Source organism: Petromyzon marinus, chromosome 21 (assembly GCF_048934315.1).
Source record: "Petromyzon marinus isolate PM22_M1 ecotype Great Lakes invasive population chromosome 21, UKy_Petmar_22M1.pri1.0, whole genome shotgun sequence".
In the NCBI taxonomy this organism is placed as follows: Eukaryota; Metazoa; Chordata; class Hyperoartia; order Petromyzontiformes; family Petromyzontidae; genus Petromyzon; species Petromyzon marinus.
In genome coordinates, this window is record NC_133687.1 from 3,802,635 (window position 1) to 3,821,749 (window position 19,115).

At 54.7% G+C, this 19,115-nt stretch overlaps 1 long non-coding RNA gene across 1 annotated transcript; it reads right to left on the reverse strand.

The window, feature by feature from the left end:
• Positions 1–10,347: 10,347 nt before the first annotated feature.
• Positions 10,348–19,107, reverse strand: LOC142925536 (uncharacterized). Its single transcript, XR_012942489.1, has 2 exons — positions 17,301–19,107; positions 10,348–14,644 (listed from the first exon to the last, which is right to left on the reverse strand). It is a non-coding gene; the product is annotated as an uncharacterized LOC142925536 (long non-coding RNA).
• Positions 19,108–19,115: the final 8 nt, after the last annotated feature.

Genomic DNA, 19,115 nt, shown 5'->3' on the forward strand with positions numbered 1-19,115 from the left:
AGGAGACAACAGAGACAGAGAGACAGAGAGACAGAGGCAAGGAGACGACAGAGACAGAGAGACAGAGACAAGGAGACGACAGAGACAGAGACAGAGACAAGGAGACGACCAAGACGACAGAGACAAGGAGACGACAGAGACAGAGACAAGGAGACGACAGAGACAGAGACAAGGAGACGACAGAGAGACAGACAAGGAGACGACAGAGACAGAGACAGAGACAAGGAGACGACAGAGACAGAGACAAGAAGACGACAGAGACAGAGACAAGGAGACGACAGAGACAGAGACAAGGAGACGACAGAGACAAGGAGACGACCAAGACGACAGAGAGACAGACAAGGAGACGACAGAGACAGAGAGACAGAGACAGAGAGGCAGAGACGACCAAGACGACAGAGACAGAGACGTCAGAGACAGTGACAAGGAGACGACCAAGACGACATCGCGGGGTCCTTGATGGAAACGAATTTCGCGCGAAGCGGCAAAACCCCGGCACAGGCTGTTTGGAGCAAGAGGCCGGCGGAATAGCGACGTGGTGGTGGTGGGACGTGGTGGTGGTACGTAGTGGTGGTGGTGGCACATGGTGGTGGTGGCACGTTGTGGTGGTGGTGGTGGTACGTGGTGGTGGTGGTGGCACGTGGTGGTGGTGGCACGTGGTGGTGGGGGCAACGTGGTGGTGGCACGTGGTGGTGGTGGTGACACGTGGTGGTGGGAGTAGCAGGGCAGTGAGGGCTGAACGATTAATCGATTTCAAATCGATTTCAAATCGATTAATCGCAATTTGAAACAATGCGATGAGCAAATCGCAAAGGCTGCGATTTTTTGGCGATTTGAAAAAGTCCCGTGACTTTCTTATTGGGATTGTTTCATTTTGTATTGTTATTATGACTTTACGTCTTTCACTTAACAATTGTTCTATGTTTGAGTGTTCTATTTCAATTCAAACATTTTAATAAATACACGTTGGAAGCAACTGATATCTTTCAAGTCATCATCCTTGCCTTAGAATATATAGAGCAGTTCATACTTTGATGGTATCACGTGGTAAAGCTCCATCACGTGTTTCAAATCTATTACACGGTGAAAATTGAACTGCAGCTTGACTTTAAAAAATGTAATCGCAAATCAAATCAAATCGCAATATCTGTCGGCAAAAATCGCAATGAGATGTTTTCGCGACCGATGTCACTTGTTCTGTGTTGGGTCAGATCGCGTAAATACAAACGCCGTGTCGTTCAGCCCGCCACCACCCGACACAGACATTAAGCAAAGGAATTTGACGCGTCAGCAAAACGTGGCAATTAGTGAGCAGCTTCAGCATCGACCATCTGTGTGTTGCGGGGCAAACCCGGGGCAAACCCAGGACAACGTTGACAATGCGGGGACCGTGACGCTTCGCCGGTGATCACGACAACAACAACAACAAACTTTCGATTTAAAGCTTTCGTGACTGCAAGGATTCATCTTCTTTGGTTCTGTCGGTAAAGTCACCACCACGTAGAATGAGAATAAATAAAATAATAAATTGATTAAAATAACACAACAAACGCCGTGAGAATGTTATTGTTGTTATTTTATTATTTTATTCTCATTCTACGTGACTTTACCGACAGAACCAAAGAAGAGAAATAACAACAACAACAAGAATCGTCACCGGCAAGTTGAGAGGGTCTGGAGAAAGACTTGGCATACTCACCGCCATCACGTGACGAGGCGTGACGATGAGCCACGAGGTTTCCGCTGCCGTCTGAGCGTCCTGAGAAAAACGAAGAAACACCCAGAGAGGGAGACAAAGGCGGTCGGGCGTGGCCGTGGTGCTGCGACTCGCTAGCGGCACTTGCCCCTAGAGCCCGCGTGGGCTGCCCGGGGGAGCTTTGACTCTTGCGTGAATGTTGGAGGGTCGCCGCGAGCCGCATTCATCACCTGTGGTGGGGTAACCTGTGGTGGTGTGTGACCTGTGGTGGTGTGTGACCTGTGGTGGTGTGTGACCTGTGGTGGTGTGTGACCTGTGGTGGTGTGTGACCTGTGGTGTGTGACCTGTGGTGGTGTGTGACCTGTGGTGGTGTGTGACCTGTGGTGGTGTGTGACCTGTGGTGGTGTGTGACCTGTGGTGGTGTGTGACCTGTGGTGGTGTGTGACCTGTGGTGGTGTGTGACCTGTGGTGGTGTGTGACCTGTGATGGTGGGTAACTTGTGGTGTGTGACCTGTGGTGGTGTGTGACCTGTGGTGGTGTGTGACCTGTGGTGGTGTGTGACCTGTGATGGTGTGTGACCTGTGGTGTGTGACCTGTGGTGGTGTGTGACCTGTGGTGGTGTGTGACCTGTGGTGGTGTGTGACCTGTGGTGGTGTGTGACCTGTGGTGGTGTGTGACCTGTGGTGGTGTGTGACCTGTGGTGGTGTGTGACCTGTGGTGGTGTGTGACCTGTGATGGTGGGTAACTTGTGGTGTGTGACCTGTGGTGGTGTGTGACCTGTGGTGGTGTGTGACCTGTGGTGGTGTGTGACCTGTGATGGTGTGTGACCTGTGGTGTGTGACCTGTGGTGGTGTGTGACCTGTGGTGGTGTGTGACCTGTGGTGGTGTGTTACCTGTGGTGTGTGACCTGTGGTGGTGTGTGACCTGTGGTGGTGTGTGACCTGTGGTGGGTGACCTGTGGTGGTGTGTGACCTGTGGTGTGTGACCTGTGGTGGTGTGTGACCTGTGGTGGTGTGTGACCTGTGGTGTGTGACCTGTGGTGGTGTGTTACCTGTGGTGGTGTGTGACCTGTGGTGGTGTGTGACCTGTGGTGGGTGACCTGTGGTGGTGTGTTACCTGTGGTGGTGTGTGACCTGTGGTGGTGTGTTACCTGTGGTGGTGTGTGACCTGTGGTGGTGTGTGACCTGTGGTGGTGTGTGACCTGTGGTGGGTGACCTGTGGTGGTGTGTGACCTGTGGTGGTGTGTGACCTGTGGTGGTGGGTGACCTGTGGTGGTGTGTGACCTGTGGTGGTGTGTGACCTGTGGTGGTGTGTGACCTGTGGTGGTGTGTGACCTGTGGTGGTGTGTGACCTGTGGTGGTGTGTGACCTGTGGTGTGTGACCTGTAGTGTGTGACCTGTGATGGTGTGTGACCTGTGGTGGTGTGTGACCTGTGGTGGTGGGTGACCTGTGGTGGGTGACCTGTGGTGGGTGACCTGTGGTGGGTGACCTGTAGTGGGTGACCTGTGATGGGTGACCTGTAGTGGGTGACCTGTGGTGTGTGACCTGTGGTGGTGTGTGACCTGTGGTGTGTGACCTGTGGTGGTGTGTGACCTGTGGTGGTGTGTGACCTGTGGTGTGTAACCTGTGGTGTGTGACCTGTGGTGGTGTGTGACCTGTGGGTACACTGGCCTCTTTATACTGAAAATCCACAGGAAACGATCAAAGGTTCCATTCCTCTGGAAGAGGTTGTTGATTCTCAAAATGGTTCGCGGTCTCAGCTTACAACCCGCGTCTCTGCCCCCCCTCCACCCCCCCTCCACCCCCCTCCACCCCCCCCTCCAGCCCACCCCCTCCAGCCTCCCCCCCTCCAGCCCCCCACCCCTCCAGCCCCCCCCCCTCTCCAGCCCCCCCCTCCCCTCGATCCCTCCCCCACCCCTCGATCCCTCCCCCTCCCCTCCCCCCCATCCGCCCACCCCTCCCCCTCCCCCCTCACCCCTCCCCCATCCCCCCACCCCTCCAGCCCCCCCATCCCCCCACCCCATCCCCCCCATCCCCCCTCCCCCCCATCCCCCCACCCCTCCAGCCCCCCTCCCCCCTCCCCCCCCCGCTGCAGCAGCTGCGCCGTCATCGCCGCCGGCCACGGTCACCGTGAAACCCCCGGCACCGCGTGCCGGCGAGCTCCCCGTGCCGGGGCGGGCTTCTTGTTTCACGCTCCGTTACATCTCCCGGCGCGGCAGTTGAGACAATGGTGGGGGTCACGCAGGGTCAGCGTGACGAGCACTCGGCCCTACGCCCTCTGTAGCAGCAGCAGCGGCGGCGGCGGCGGCCTCTAGCCAGGGCACTTGCAGGGCCGCGCCTTTAGCGCCACGTCGGAGGGCTGCTGCCTCGCACGACGGCCGTATTCCCCGTCCGTCTTTGTATCCCCATGTGTCGTCTCCACCCGAACCCATAGCGGCAGCAGTGGTCTATCCACTGCTGGACGAATGCCTACGTGAGCTGCCGCACATCCCCTCACGAGCCTCTAAACCACAGCAGTGGAAATTCCACATTATCATGACGAGGCGGTGACAGTGCCGCCTCACTGCTCACTTTCCACGAAATCGTCCCTCTTTTGTCGATGCCCGTGCAATGGTGGTGACGATGATTCCCGTAACGGGACTCTCACCTCGGCACGCCGATCCTCCCAGAGATGCTTCTGACCCGACTGGGGAAGTATGGCTCCTCCCTGCTCCACCCCCCCTGGCTCCTCCCTCCTCCCCTTGGCTCCTCCCCCTGGCACCTCCCTTCTCCCGCGGCTCCTCCCTCTGGCCACTCCCTCTCGTTCCTCCTCACTCTCCCTGGCTCCGCCTTCCTCCTCTTGACCCCACCCTTTTATATATGGCTCCTCCCATTAGCTCTTTCCTCTATCTGGCTCCTCCCCGTGGTTCCTCCCTCCTCTCCATGGCTTCCCTCCCATCGTCTGCTGGCTCCTCCCTCCACTCCCTGACCCCTCCCCATCTTCATCTGGTCCCTCCCTCTGGCTCTTCCCTCCCTCATTGTGGCTCCTCCCTCCTCTCGTGGCTCCTCCCTCCGACTCCTCCCCCCCAACTCGCTGGTTCCTCCCACCCCCTCACTTTGGCTCCTCCTCCTCATGACTAATCCTGTCACGCGATTGGCTGCAGGGACGAGTCGCGGCGATGATCATAGCGGGAACTCTCCGCCAATGGGCGGGCGAGCTCGCGCCGCGGACAGCCAATCAGGGCGCGCGCTTATTTATAGTCGCTTCGGCGAGTGCCACGAATAGTTTCGGGATTCATCCTACGGCAGAAATCTGCGCAGCCTGTAAGATAGAAATCCGCGCAGCTCCCCGGCAGAATCAAGGGTGTGTCTGTGTGTGTGTATCTGTGTGTGTGTCTCTGTGTGTGTTTGTGTGTCTGTGTGTGTGTCTCTGTGTGTGCCTATGTGTGTGTCTCTGTGTGCGTCTGTGTGTCTGCCAAAAACAACCCCCTACCTCCTCGTGGTGCCAGACGCCAACGCTGTGGTGGGCAGTGCCGTGGGATGGGAGCCAGATGAAATTGGCTTTTCCCTTCATGGCGTCTGTAACCACCACAGCGGCCAAATGGGGGCTCTGGATGGGGACGAGGTGCTGGTAACTCCTCCACCTTCAATTAATTACCACTAAACCACGATGCAAAAAACTTATTAAGCTTGTGCCGGAGGCCCCAGGGGGACAGGCGTCTATGACGTCTCCTGGCCAAACCCCATTTGGCGGTGCCAGGAGACTGAATCCTTACCTTCGGATGGCAACGTGGAATGTTCGAATGCTCACTGTGGATGAGAGCCTGCCACTCCTCTGTCGGGAGCTGGACCGGTACCGCCTGGATCTCTGTGGTTTTCAGGAGGTCCGGTGGACCGGCTCCGGCTCCTGCCACCATTAGGGGTGGACAGTCCTCTACTCGGGGCAGCAGACTGCCAAACAACAGGGTGTGGCTCTTCTTTTGAACAAAATAATGAAGGGGACGTGCGTGGGAGCGTGGTGCTGAGGTGTGGGAAGCTGTAAGCCCCAGGCTACTTTGGGCTCGCCTTCCCATCAACCAGAGGCGAGGAGTGGTGGTCGTGGTTACGTATGCCCCCCCCCGAAGATGAACATCCGTGGAGGGATGCAGGCAAGGCCGATGAGTCAGATGCCTTCTATGACCTCCTGTCACAGGTGCTAGCTAAAGTGGCCCCTCGGAATAGAATAATCTTGTTGGGTGACTTTAATGCCGGAGTTGGTCATGATGCTAGCACCTGGTCTGGAGTGATTAGAATACATGAGCCAGATCAGCTCAATAACAACGTTAGGAGGCTGCTAGGTTTTTGTGCAGCCCATGGGCTTATAATTACCAACACGCTGTTCCGGCATTGGCACATCCACACATCATGGATGCATGCCGGGTCCAAGCAAGAAAATCTGCTGGACTACATAGTGATGGAACAGCGGATGTGGGCCCATGTCCTTGGCACCAGGACCTACCGTGGAGCTGATCTGCCCACTGACCATCGACTTGTCATCTGTAAGATGCGCCTGCTATTCTTCCACTCCGGTGGTGGGTGTACACCCAGGACCTCATTCAAACCCATCGTGGCCTGGTCTCAGTTATCTGATGAAAGTTGCAAGCGAGAACTTCATCATCGCTTGTGGCTGTGTTTGGCATCGTCCCTCACTCCTCCTGATGTCGAGGGGAAATGGGCGAGGTTTAGGACTGTGGCTCATGCAGCTGCAATTGCTGCTTTGGGTACACGGTCCAGACCTCCTCAGAGACCCAGGCTGACAGAGGAGGTGTTCAGGCTGACTGAGAAAAAGCGACAGGCCCACTCTCATCGTCTACAGCATCTCACGTCAGAGAAGGAGGAGGCTTACCGCAGCCTTCGCTCGGAGGTTCGGAGAGCCGTGAGGCGCTGCAAGGATGGTTGGTGGTCGTGGGTCGCTGAGGAGATGGAGTCTGCCTCAATGGCCCGCGATCACAAATCGCTCTTTAATTCCATCAAAAACGTAACCTGCAGCGCCACACCTATTGCCATCATTAGGGGAACGAACGGTGATCCAATCTCCGACCCCCAGGAACAGGTTTGCAGATTTGCTGAGCATTTCGGTGGGGTCCTGGGGGTGGGGAAATCCCTCAGCCTAGTAAACATCGTGGGACAAAGTGGGGATGACCCTGCCGAGGCTGTGGTGCCTCAAATATTGGAAGAGGAAGTCACTCCCTGTGAGTGGCTGGCTGAGGTGCCATCTGTTGAGGAAGTACTAAAGGCGATCCAGAGCCTGAGACCAGGAAAGGCACGGGGCAGAGATGAGCTCCCAAGCGAAATGCTGAGGGAGGGTGGCATTTGTGCACAGACTGCCCTACATGATATCATAACAACAGTCTGGACCACTGGAAGGGTTCTGCAGGATTGGAAGTATGCCCTGGTGGTTCCCCTCTTTAAGAAGGGGGACCACACAGACTGTAACAACTACAGGGGCATCTCACTCCTCAGTGTGACGGGAAAGGTTCTGGCAATAATTATTCAACATCGCCTTGCCAGGCACGCTGAGGAGAGGCTTGCGGAGCCCCAATGCGGTTTCAGGAAAGGGCGGTCCTGCAGAGATGCCATATTGTCTGTCCGTCTGCTACATCAGAGGTGTAGGGAATTCCAACAAGACCTAAATCTCTGCTTGATTGACCTGGTCAAGGCCTATGATACCATTAGTAGGCCTGGGCGCTGGGTTGTTCTTCGTGCTTTCAGAGTCCCTGTCCCGCTGCTCACGATCATTAAGGACCTTCATGATGGTGAGCAGGCCCGGGTAAAACTACGTGGCCGGGAGTCGGAGCCATTCCCTGTTCACTATGGGGTGCGACAGGGAGTCCGATGATCTGGTAATTGCTGCTCACTCAGAGGAGGAGTCAGAGGCACTGCTGCAGAAGCTGGAGCTTTCCACTAAGAGGTGGGGCCTTACCATCAGCCCCACCAAAACTAAGCACTTGCCGGGTATGTTGAACCATCGGACACTCCACCCCCACAACTCCCAATTGTTGATAGGGCAGTTGTGGAGAGAGTGGAGAGTTTCCCATACCTGGGCAGTGTGCTCATTACCGGCTCTGGTTTGACAGCAGAGGTCTCACTCCGTATCAGTCGAGCGGCAATATCTTTTCATCGGTTGCGTAACGCTTTGTGGAAGCTACCTGGTCTGTCGCTCCGCATTAAGCTATAGGTCTTCTCGGCCACGGTCATTCCCTCCCTTCTGTACGCTTGCGAAACGTGGACCCCTCTAATGGAACATCTTCGCCGATTATAAACATTTAGGCTGGCCTGCCTACGATTCATCCTGGGTCTAACCAGATTGGATTGTGTGAGGAGCTCACAAATCCTTGAAAGATCTGGACAAAGTCCCATCGGTGAGCTCCTCCGGCAGGCAAGGCTGCGTTGGCTGGGTCATGTAGCCCGCATGCCCAGTCACCGCATGCCGAAACAGCTTTTGTTCAAGATCGGCCTCTGTGGAGGAGGCTCGTGAAGGACGCTACTGGGCAGTTGAAGGCAGTCGCCCTCCAACAACAACGGAGGGCGGAGGAGCGACGCTCACAACAACGAGCGGAGCACCGGGTGGCTAAAGCACAGCGACTTGGCACAGTAGGGGGCACAGGTGGTGCATCAACCAGTCATCTCATTCAGTCGACCCGTGGCACCTGCTGGGTCTGCCCCGTGACCCCCTGCCAGCGGGCGTTAGACACTGCACCTGGCCTCAACGTGCACATAGCCTGGCACAAGCGTCGTGGTGATGTCACCGCTACTTAGCGTCGAATGGCGGTTGTTGTTGTGCGTGTCCGTCTCTCTGTGTGTGTTTGTGTCTGTGTGTGTTCTGTATCAGCATGCATAGGGGTTGTGGGGAACGATGACGCAGCGGTGAGCGCTGCGCCGCGTTCCAGTAGTGTAGTGGTTAGCGCTACGCTGCGCTACGAACCTGGCGACCCGGGTTCGATTCCCGCTCACGGCCAACACCAGTGACGATTATCTGAACCGATCCTGGGCCTCCCCTAGGTCGACTCGGCCTCAAACGAGCACCCGGTGCGATGTGTAAACCACGTCATCGCTGGGAAGACAAAGGCGGCCGGCCATGGTTCTGACCCCCCCCCCCGCTCCTCGCTCGTGTGCCGTGCCCGCCCGTGAGTGGTGCTCAGACTCGCCAGCAGCACTTGCCCCCAACAGGCCGTGTGGGCTACACGGGGGAGCTTTGCCTTTCGTGCGCGCGTTGTGGAGGCTGTTGATGTCGTCCTTGCGTCACCGGGAGCCGCATGAAACCCCACGGTTCGTACCGGCTTTTGTATGCCACTGAACATCGGCTGGTCGCGTGTGGCGGGGTAAAGTGTGGGTAAACCCCCGCCTCGTCATCCTGACAACCCACTGGGAACGATCGACGTTCTGATGATACACGTCGGGGGGCCGGGGGGGGGGGGGGGTCCCTGTGTGCTGTGTGTTGTGCTCTCTGCTAAAACAATTGCTCTGCAATCGTCATCGCAGTAATATTCCGCCGCGGGCCGAAACAAACACAAAAGAGTTCAACCCGGCGGTGAGCCACCCGGGGGTCCCGATGGGATTCCTCTGCGCGAATTCTTGCGAGCGGAGTGGGTCGGTGAACCCCGCGTGGCAACCCGGGGTCAGTCCCGTGACCTCCTCCTGCCTGCCTGGCAGCAGCAGCGAGTAGCAGCAGCAGCGAGTAGCGAGTAGCGAGCCTTCCACCACAGACGCAACGAACTCAGTGGACCTTTGTCTGTGTGTCTGTGTGTGTGTGGGGAGCGGTGTGTGTGGGAAGCGGTGTGTGTGGGGAGCGGTGTGTGTGGGGGGCGGTGTGTGTGGGGAGTGGTGTGTGTGTGTCTGTGTGTGTGTGTGGGTGGCGGTGTGTGTGTGTCTGTGTGTGTCTGTGTGTGTGGGGGGAGCGGTGTGTGTGTGTCTGTGTGTGGGAAGCGGTGTGTGAGGAGCGGTGTGTGTGGGTGGCGGTGTGTGTGGGTGGCGGTGTGTGTGGGGAGCGGTGTGCGTGGGGGGCGGTGTGTGGGTGGCGGTGTGTGTGGGGGGCGGTGTGTGGGGGGAGCGGTGTGTGTGGGGAGCGGTGTGTGTGGGGGGCGGTGTGTGGGGGGAGTGGTGTGTGTGGGGAGCGGTGTGTGTCGGGAGCGGTGTGTGGGGGGCAGTGTGTGTGGGGGGCGGTGTGCGTGGGGGGCGGTGTGCGTGGGGGGCGGTGTGTGTGGGGGGCGGTGTGTGTGGGGGGCGGTGTGCGTGGGGGGCGGTGTGTGGGTGTAGCGTGCTAGCGCTACGCTGCGCTACGAACCTGGCGACCCGGGTTCGATTCCCGCTCACGGCCAACACCGGTGACGATTGATCTGAACCGGTCCGGGGCCTCCCCCCTAGGTCGACTCGGCCTCAAATGAGTACCTGGTGCGGTGTGTAGTAAACAACGCCACTGTGGAGACAAAGGCGGCCGGGCGTGGTGCTAGCCACCCACCCCCTCGTGTGCCGTTACCGGCCTTCATTGGTACTGCTCGCTAACAGCACTTGCCCCTACGGTCTGTTAAGGCTACACGGGGGGTCTTTGTCTTTGTATCTGTTGTGTGTGTGTGCGCTAGTCTAAGCTGGCTGAACGAGATCCTCGGTGGGAGTGCTGCAGGGAGCGTGGGCGATTTGACGATTAAGCTGCGTTTAATTGGGTCACACGTTCCAGATGTCACAGTCAGTCAGGCATGCGTTGCAGGCAACGATACACCGCCTCACTTGCCGACGGGGCTTCATTGCACACGGAGCTGTCCGGCGCTGAGCTCTGGAATATACCCCACCCCCACCCCCCACACACTTATAGGGTAGTGGCGGGGGGTGATTGGGGGAGATCCAGACAATATTCCGTGAGAAATTCAAAGTCCTCATCATCATCAATCATCATCTTCATCATCATCGTGATTATCGTCATTAACACTGCTATTGTTTATACTTTGTGAGTATCATTATTACAAACTATAAAGAGCTAGTGAGGTCGTCGGTGGTGATGGTGTTTAAAGTGATGGTGTTAGTGATGGTGGATTTTTAGTACTGTGGTGGTGGTGTTGATGGTGTTAGTCGCAGTGGCGGTGATGGGAAGTGATGGTCATAGTGATGCTGTTGATGCGTGATGGTTGTGTGATGTGAGAGTTATCTTGATGGTTGTGATGGTTGTGATGGTTGTGTGATTGTTGTGTGGTTTGAGAGTAATCTTGATGGTTGTGTGATGTGATAGTAATGTTGATGGTTGTGTGATGGTTGTGTGATGGTTGTGTGATGGTTGTGTGATTGTTGTTTGGTGTGAGAGTAATCTTGATGGTTGTGATGGTTGTGTGATGTGAGAGTAATGTTGATGGTTGTGATGGTTGTGTGATGGTTGTGATGGTTGTATGATGTGATAGTAATGTTGATGGTTGTGATGGTTGTGTGATGGTTGCATGATGGTTGTATGATGGTTGTGTGATGGTTGTGTGATGTGATAGTAATCTTGATGGTTGTGATGGTTGTGTGATGGTTGTGTGATGGTTGTATGTGAGAGTAATCTTGATGGTTGTGATGGTTGTGTGATGTGATAGTAATGTTGATGGTTGTGTGATGGTTGTGTGATGGTTGTATGATGTGAGAGTAATCTTGATGGTTGTGATGGTTGTATGATGGTTGTGTGATGTGATAGTAATGTTGATGGTTGTGCTGGTTGTGATTGTTGTGTGATGGTTGTGTGATGTGATAGTAATGTTAATGGTTGTGTGATTGTTGTGTGGTGTGAGAGTAATGTTGATGGTTGTGATGGTTGTGTGATGGTTGTATGATGGTTGTGTGATGTGATAGTAATCTTGATGGTTGTGCTGGTTGTGTGATGGTTGTGTGATGTTATAGTAATCTTGATGGTTGTGTGATGGTTGTGTGATGTGATAGTAATGTTGATGGTTGTGTGATGGTTGTATGATGTGATAGTAATCTTGATGGTTGTGTGATGTAATCTCCAATCTCACCCGGGAAATGTTTGAAGTTCCTGTACTTGCACAACAAAAGAGAGACAAAGACGGCTGCATTTTCCCAGCTTGTGGCATCGAAAATTAGAAATCTGCAGAAGCTCCACCACCCTCACCCTCAAATCCGCGCTACCTTTCAGTACCGTTCCACTGCTAGATTAGGGCCCTCCCCACACCGTGCAGGTCGTTGTGGGGAAAGAGGGGGGGGGGGGTTATTTGACCATACTTCACCACGCTGGTCAGTGCTGGTGGGTGATGATTGCTTCGGAGTATGGCAGCTGAATGTGGGCTGGTTCTATAAATCACCCCGCACCCTCCCCAGCGCCTTGGTCCAACATCGGCGGCAGTGGCGTGAGCCAGCAATTGCAGGGCTGCGCCTTTACCCCTTTCCGACCAGCACGACGAGGCCGTGGGCTGCCAATGGAACGCGATGTCGGGAACTTCCACGGATCACGGATGACCCAGGACGCGCGTACTGAGGATAGCCCAAGACTTCACCGCTGAGCAATGTTGGAAATCTGCGGCAGCAACAGATACCCCCCGCAGACGGACTCGCGTTTCCCCACGTGACGTACAGAAGACACTCGAATGATAAAAATGAACACGAGGACTTGCAGCATCCAGAGGTCGGAGACGCCGAGATTCAGCCGGGATCTTGTCGACTCGTAGAGACCCATCGACTCGCACAGAGGCCCATCGACTCGCACAGAGACCCATAGTCTCACGTAGAGATCTACAGACTCGCACAGAGACCCATATACTCACGTAGAGACCCACAGACTCACACAAAGACCCACAGACTCACAAAGACTCATAGACTCACAGAGGGATCCACAGACTCACACAGAGACCCATAGACTCACGTAGAGACCCATAGACTCACACAGAGACCCATAGACTCACACAGAGACCCATAGGCTCACATAGAGACCCAAAGACTCACAAAGACTCAGACTCACAGAGAGACCCACAGACTCACGGAGAACCCCACAGACTCACAGAGAAACCCACCGACTCACGTAGAGACCCACAGACTCACACAGAGACCCATAGACTCACACAGAGACCCATAGGCTCACATAGAGACCCAAAGACTCACACAGAGACCCATAGACTCTCATAGAGACCCATAGACTCACGGAGAACCCCACAGACACACACAGAGACCTATAGACTCACGTAGAGACCCATAAACTGTGCGAGTTTATGGGTCTGCGTGGTGAATCTATCTGACTCCATGTGATGAGTCTCTGGGTCTCTGTGCGGTGAGTCTATGGGTCTCTGTGTGGTGAGACTATGGATCTCTGTGTGGTGAGTATGTGGGTCTCTGTGGCTGGGTCTAAGTATGGTGACTCTCTGGTGAGCCTGAGAGTCTCCGTGTGAGTCTATGGGTATCTGGGCGAGTCTGTAGCTCTCTGTGCGAGTCTATGGGTCTCTGTGTGAGTCTATGAGTCCCTGTGTGAGTCGATGGGTCTCTGTGTGAGTCTATGGGTATCTGTGTGAGTCTATAGGTCTCTGTGTGAGTCTATGGATCTCTGTGTGAGTCTATGGGTCTCTGTGTGAGTCTATGGGTCTCTGTGTGAGTCTATGGGTCTCTGTGTGAGTCTATGGGTCTCTGTGTGAGTCTATGGGTATCTATGTGAGTCTATGGGTCTCTGTGTGAGTCTATGGGTCTCTGTGTGAGTTTATGGGTCTCTGTGCGAGTCTATGGGTCTCTGTGCGAGTCTATGGGCCTCTGTGTGAGTCTATGGGTCTCTGTGTGAGTCTATGGGTCTCTGTGTGAGTCTATGGGTCTCTGTGTGAGTCTATGGGACTCTGTGTGAGTCTATGGGTCTCTGTGCGAGTCTATAGGTCTCTGTGCGAGTCTATAGGTCTCTGTGCGAGTCTATGGGTCTCTGTGCGAGTCTATGGATCTCTGTGCGAGTCTATGGGTCTCTGTGCGAGTCTATAGGTCTCTGTGCGAGTCTATAGGTCTCTGTGCGAGTCTATGGGTCTCTGTGCGAGTCTATAGGTCTCTGTGCGAGTCTATAGGTCTCTGTGCGAGTCAATGGTTCTCTAGCACAGCGAGTGGATGGTCTCAGCCAGGTCACTAATGACTGCACAAGGAAACCCTGAGCACATCCAAATTGGTTCTGCGCTGCGTTTGGCAAACTCAAGAGAATTAAAACAGCGGGTTGTCCGTCACATGACGCGCACGACTCTCGTACGGCGGGGCGCATGGGAGAGAGAGACCCCCAAGCGGTGATGAAGTTTTTTTGTTTTAAAAGCCAATTTAAGTACAGTGAAGTAAATTTTGATTTAAAGCATTCGTGACTGCAGTAATCCATATTCTTAGCTCTTTCGGTAAAGTCACGTTGAAGGGAAACAATAAAATAATAAAATATATATAAAACAATAAAAATTCTCACGACGTTTCGACCATAACACAAACGGTCATCATCAGGTGACCGTTTGCGTCACGGTCGAAACGTCGTGAGAATTTTTTTATTGTGTTTTATATATATTTTATTATTTTATTGTTTCCCTTCAACGTGACTTTAGCGAAAGAGCTAAGAACATACAGTGAAGCACTAACAACAATTGCGGTAGGCAGAGGGGCTTCCGCGGATTTTTAACTTTTATGTTTGCAGCATCGGCCTCTCGTAGAAATCCGCGGCAGTCCGCACCCGCACGGGGTGGGTGCGGACGAACTCCCACGGATTTCTCCCTTCGCCGCGGCTGCTCCTGCATTCCCTCGTAGAAATCCGCGGCCGGACTACGAAGCTCGTCAGATTCCTCCAGTCTATATAAAGATTCTGATTCTGAGGTGGTTGGGGGGGGTGGTTGGGGGGGGGGTTGGGGGGAGGTGACTTCCACGGATTTCTTCCAGCGCTGTCCCCACCTCCCCGATCGCTTAGTCATCACCTCCGCACAGCTGGATGAGCGCCCGCTTGTAGTCACCCGACGTGTCACCCTGTGAAGACAGGCGGACGCGGCATGCCTGTCGCTTGCTGCCTGTGCTGTGCACGTGCCTGGTGGACTTGGTTTGCACCGTACGTGGCCAACCGTGATAATCGGAGGTAAGGGAGTCTGTGGGTCTCTGTGGGAGTCTGTGGGTCTCTATGGGAGTCTGTGGGTCTCTGTGGGAGTCTGTGGGTCTCTATGGGAGTCTATGGGTCTCTATGGGAGTCTGTGGGTCTCTGTGGGAGTCTGTGGGTCTCTATGGGAGTCTGTGGGTCTCTGTGGGAGTCTGTGGGTCTCTGTGGGAGTCTGTGGATCTCTATGGGAGTCTGTGGGTCTATGTGGGAGTCTGTGGGTCTCTGTGGGAGTCTGTGGATCTCTATGGGAGTCTGTGGGTCTCTGTGGGAGTCTGTGGATCTCTATGGGAGTCTGTGGGTCTCTGTGGGAGTCTGTGGGTCTCTGTGGGAGTCTGTGGATCTCTATAGGAGTCTGTGGGTCTCTGTGGGAGTCTGTGGGTCTCTATGGGAGTCTGTGGGTCTCTATGGGAGTCGGTGGGTCTCTGTGGGAGTCTGTGGGTCTCTATGGGAGTCTGTGGGTCTCTATAGGAGTCTGTGGGTCTCTATAGGAGTCTATGGGTCTCTATGGGAGTCTGTGGGTCTCTATAGGAGTCTGTGGGTCTCTATGGGAGTCTGTGGGTCTCTGTGGGAGTCTGTGGGTCTCTATAGGAGTCTGTGGGTCTCTATGGGAGTCTGTGGGTCTCTATGTGAGTCTGTGGGTCTCTATGGGAGTCTGTAGGTCTCTATGGGAGTCTGTGGGTCTCTATGCTAGTCACTGTCTCTATGGGAATCTATGGGTCTCTATGGGAGTCTGTGGGTCTCTATGGGAGTCTGTGGGTCTCTATGTGAGTCTGTGGGTCTCTATGGGAGTCTGTAGGTCTCTATGGGAGTCTGTGGGTCTCTATGCTAGTCACTGTCTCTATGGGAATCTATGGGTCTCTATGGGAGTCTGTGGGTCTCTATGGGCGTCTATGGGTCTCTATGGGAGTCTGTGGGTCTGTCTCTATAGGAGTCTATGGGTCTCTATGGGAGTCTGTGGGTCTCTATGGGCGTCTATGGGTCTCTATGGGAGTCTGTGGGTCTGTCTCTATAGGAGTCTGTGGGTCTCTATGGGAGTCTGTGGGTCTCTATAGGAGTCTGTGGGACTCTATGGGAGTCTGTGGATCTCTATAGGAGTCTGTGGATCTCTATAGGAGTCTGTGGGTTTCTATGGGAGTCTGTGGGTCTCTATGGGAGTCTATGGGTCTCTATAGGAGTATATGGGTCTCTATGGGAGTCTGTGGGTCTCTATGGGAGTCTATGGGTCTCTTTGGGAGTCTATGGGTCTCTATGGGAGTCTGTGCGTCTCTATGGGAGTCTATGGGTCTCTATAGGGTCTATGGGTCTCTATGGGAGTCTATGGGTCTCTATAGGGTCTATGGGTCTCTATGGGAGTCTGTGGGTCTCTATGGGAGTCTATAGGAGTCTGTGGGTCTGTCTCTATGGGAGTCTGTGGGTCTCTATGGGAGTCTATGGGTCTCTATGGGAGTCTGTGGGCTTCTATGGGAGTCTGTGGATCTCTATAGGAGTCTGTGGGTCTCTATGGGAGTCTGTGTGTCTCTATGGGAGTCTGTGGGTCTCTATGGGAGTCTGTGGATCTCTATAGGAGTCTGTGGGTCTCTATGGGAGTCTGTGGGTCTCTATGGGAGTCTATGGGTCTCTATGGGAGTCTGTGGGTCTCTATGGGAGTCTGTGGGCCTCTATGGGAGTCTGTGGGTCTCTATGGGAGTCTGTGTGTCTCTATGGGAGTCTATGGGTCTCTATAGGAGTCTATGGGTCTCTATGGGAGTCTGTGGGTCTGTCTCTATAGGAGTCAGTGGGTCTCTATGGGAGTCTGTGGGTCTCTATAGGAGTCTGTGGGTCTCTATGGGAGTCTGTGGGTCTCTATGGGAGTCTGTGGATCTCTATAGGAGTCTGTGGGTTTCTATGGGAGTCTGTGGGTCTCTATGGGAGTCTATGGGTCTCTATAGGAGTCTATGGGTCTCTATGGGAGTCTGTGGGTCTCTATGGGAGTCTGTGGGTCTCTATAGGAGTCTGTGGGTCTCTATAGGAGTATGTGGGTCTCTATAGGAGTCTATGGGTCTCTATGGGAGTCTATGGGTCTCTATGGGAGTCTGTGGGTCTCTATGGGAGTCGGTGGGTCTCTATGGGACTCTATGGGTCTCTATGGGAGTCTGTGGGTCTTTATGGGACTCTATGGGTCTCTATGGGAGTCTGTGGGTCTCTATGGGAGTCTATGGGTCTGTCTCTATGGGAGTCTGTGGGTCTCTATGGGAGTCTATGGGTCTCTATGGGAGTCTGTGGGTCTATAAGGGAGTCTATGGGTCTCTATAGGGTCTATGGGTCTCTATGGGAGTCTGTGGGTCTCTATGGGAGTCTATAGGAGTCTGTGGGTCTGTCTCTATGGGAGTCTGTGGGTCTGTCTCTATGGGAGTCTGTGGGTCTGTCTCTATGGGAGTCTGTGGGTCTCTATGGGAGTCTGTGGGTCTCTATGGGAGTCTGTGGGTCTCTATGGGAGTCTGTGGGTCTCTATGGGAGTCTGTGGGTCTCTATGCGACTGCATGAGTCTGCTACCTTGATGAAGGAGTACAGCGTCTCTCCGAAGAAGCGCTTGAACTCGAAGCGGATGTCCAGCATGTCGACCTCGCATCGCGACACCATGACCCTGACCAGGGTCGCGTCGTCCGTGCCCAGGCCCTGCCAGAACAACCATGCAGCCACACACACATAGCCACACACAGCCACACACACACATAGCCACACACAGCCACACACACACACAGCCACACACACACACAGCCACACACAGCCACACACAGCCACACACACACACACGTGGCCACTCACACACACAGCCACACACACACACAGCCACACACACACACGCGGCCACACACCCACACACACACAGCCACACACACACACACACGCGGCCACACACACACAACCACACACACAGCCACGAACACACACGCGGCCACACACACACAGCCACACACACACAATCACACACACACACAGCCACACACACACATAGCCACACACACGCGGCCACACACACACACACGTAGCCACACACACACGTAGCCACACACACACGTAGCCACACACACACATACAGCCACACACACACAGAGACACACACACGCATAGCCACACACACACATAGCCACACACACACATACAGCCACACACACACATACAGCCACACACACAGAGACACACGTAGCCACACTTGCTGTGCACACAAGCTCACGCCAAATGCAAATTGTAACTCTGACCCAGACATTATCCCTCAATTGGCCCCCAACTCCAAAGCCAAACGTGACCCCGAACCCTGACCGTGACCCTTGACCCAGGCGGTGACATAATGACCGGGCGGTAGCGCGTTTGCCCGCTGGTTGCAGAGGTTCGCGGTTCGACCCCGCGCGGCCGCCCTAGTTAATACCGCGGAGTGCGTTAACCGTAACCTACCAATACCACACAGCCCGTCTGCTTCACTCACAGCGGACGTTAAAGATCCGGTGACGTCACGGACCACGTGTTACAATGTACTCCGATGTCCACGACCCTCCTGAACAAGAGCCTTGAGACTCAGTGAGGCTGTCCCGGGGAGATGAGCGTGGTTATAATTGTTTAACACGTCGGCGTTTGGGTTAGATCGCGTAAATATATAAATGTGTCGTTAAAACCCGCCACCACCCGACACAGCCGACTAGTAAGGGTTGTCACGTAAATGGAGCGTTGCCAATTCGTCACTAGCACAGCACACCGGTGTGTTGGAGAGCGAAGCGGTGTTTATAATAATTAAAGTGGTAATGCACGGAATCCACTTACGTCCTGAACACACGAAATAGCACCCCACACACCGTGCATATCACACCATGCACCCACACGCCCCACCGAATGAACACCACACAGCCCACGCCACGCCAAACACGCCAAACCATGCACACCACACACCCCACCCCATGCAGACCACACACATCACACCATACACCCATACAAACCACACCACCCACACCATGCACACCACCCCACGATGTACACCGCACACCACACCATGCATACCATAGCGACACACGACCACAGCCACACATACATAGTCACACACACACGTACACACAGCCACGCAGAGCCACACACACAGGCGCACACACACACAAGCCACGCATACGCGCACACACACACAGGCATAGCCACATACACCCGCACAGATGCAAGGCACACACACGCACAGACACACACACAGCCACACACACAGCCACACACACAGCCACACACACAGCCACACACACAGCCACACACACACACGCAGCCACACACAGCACACACAGACACACACACACACACAGACACACACACACACAGCCACACACACACAGACAC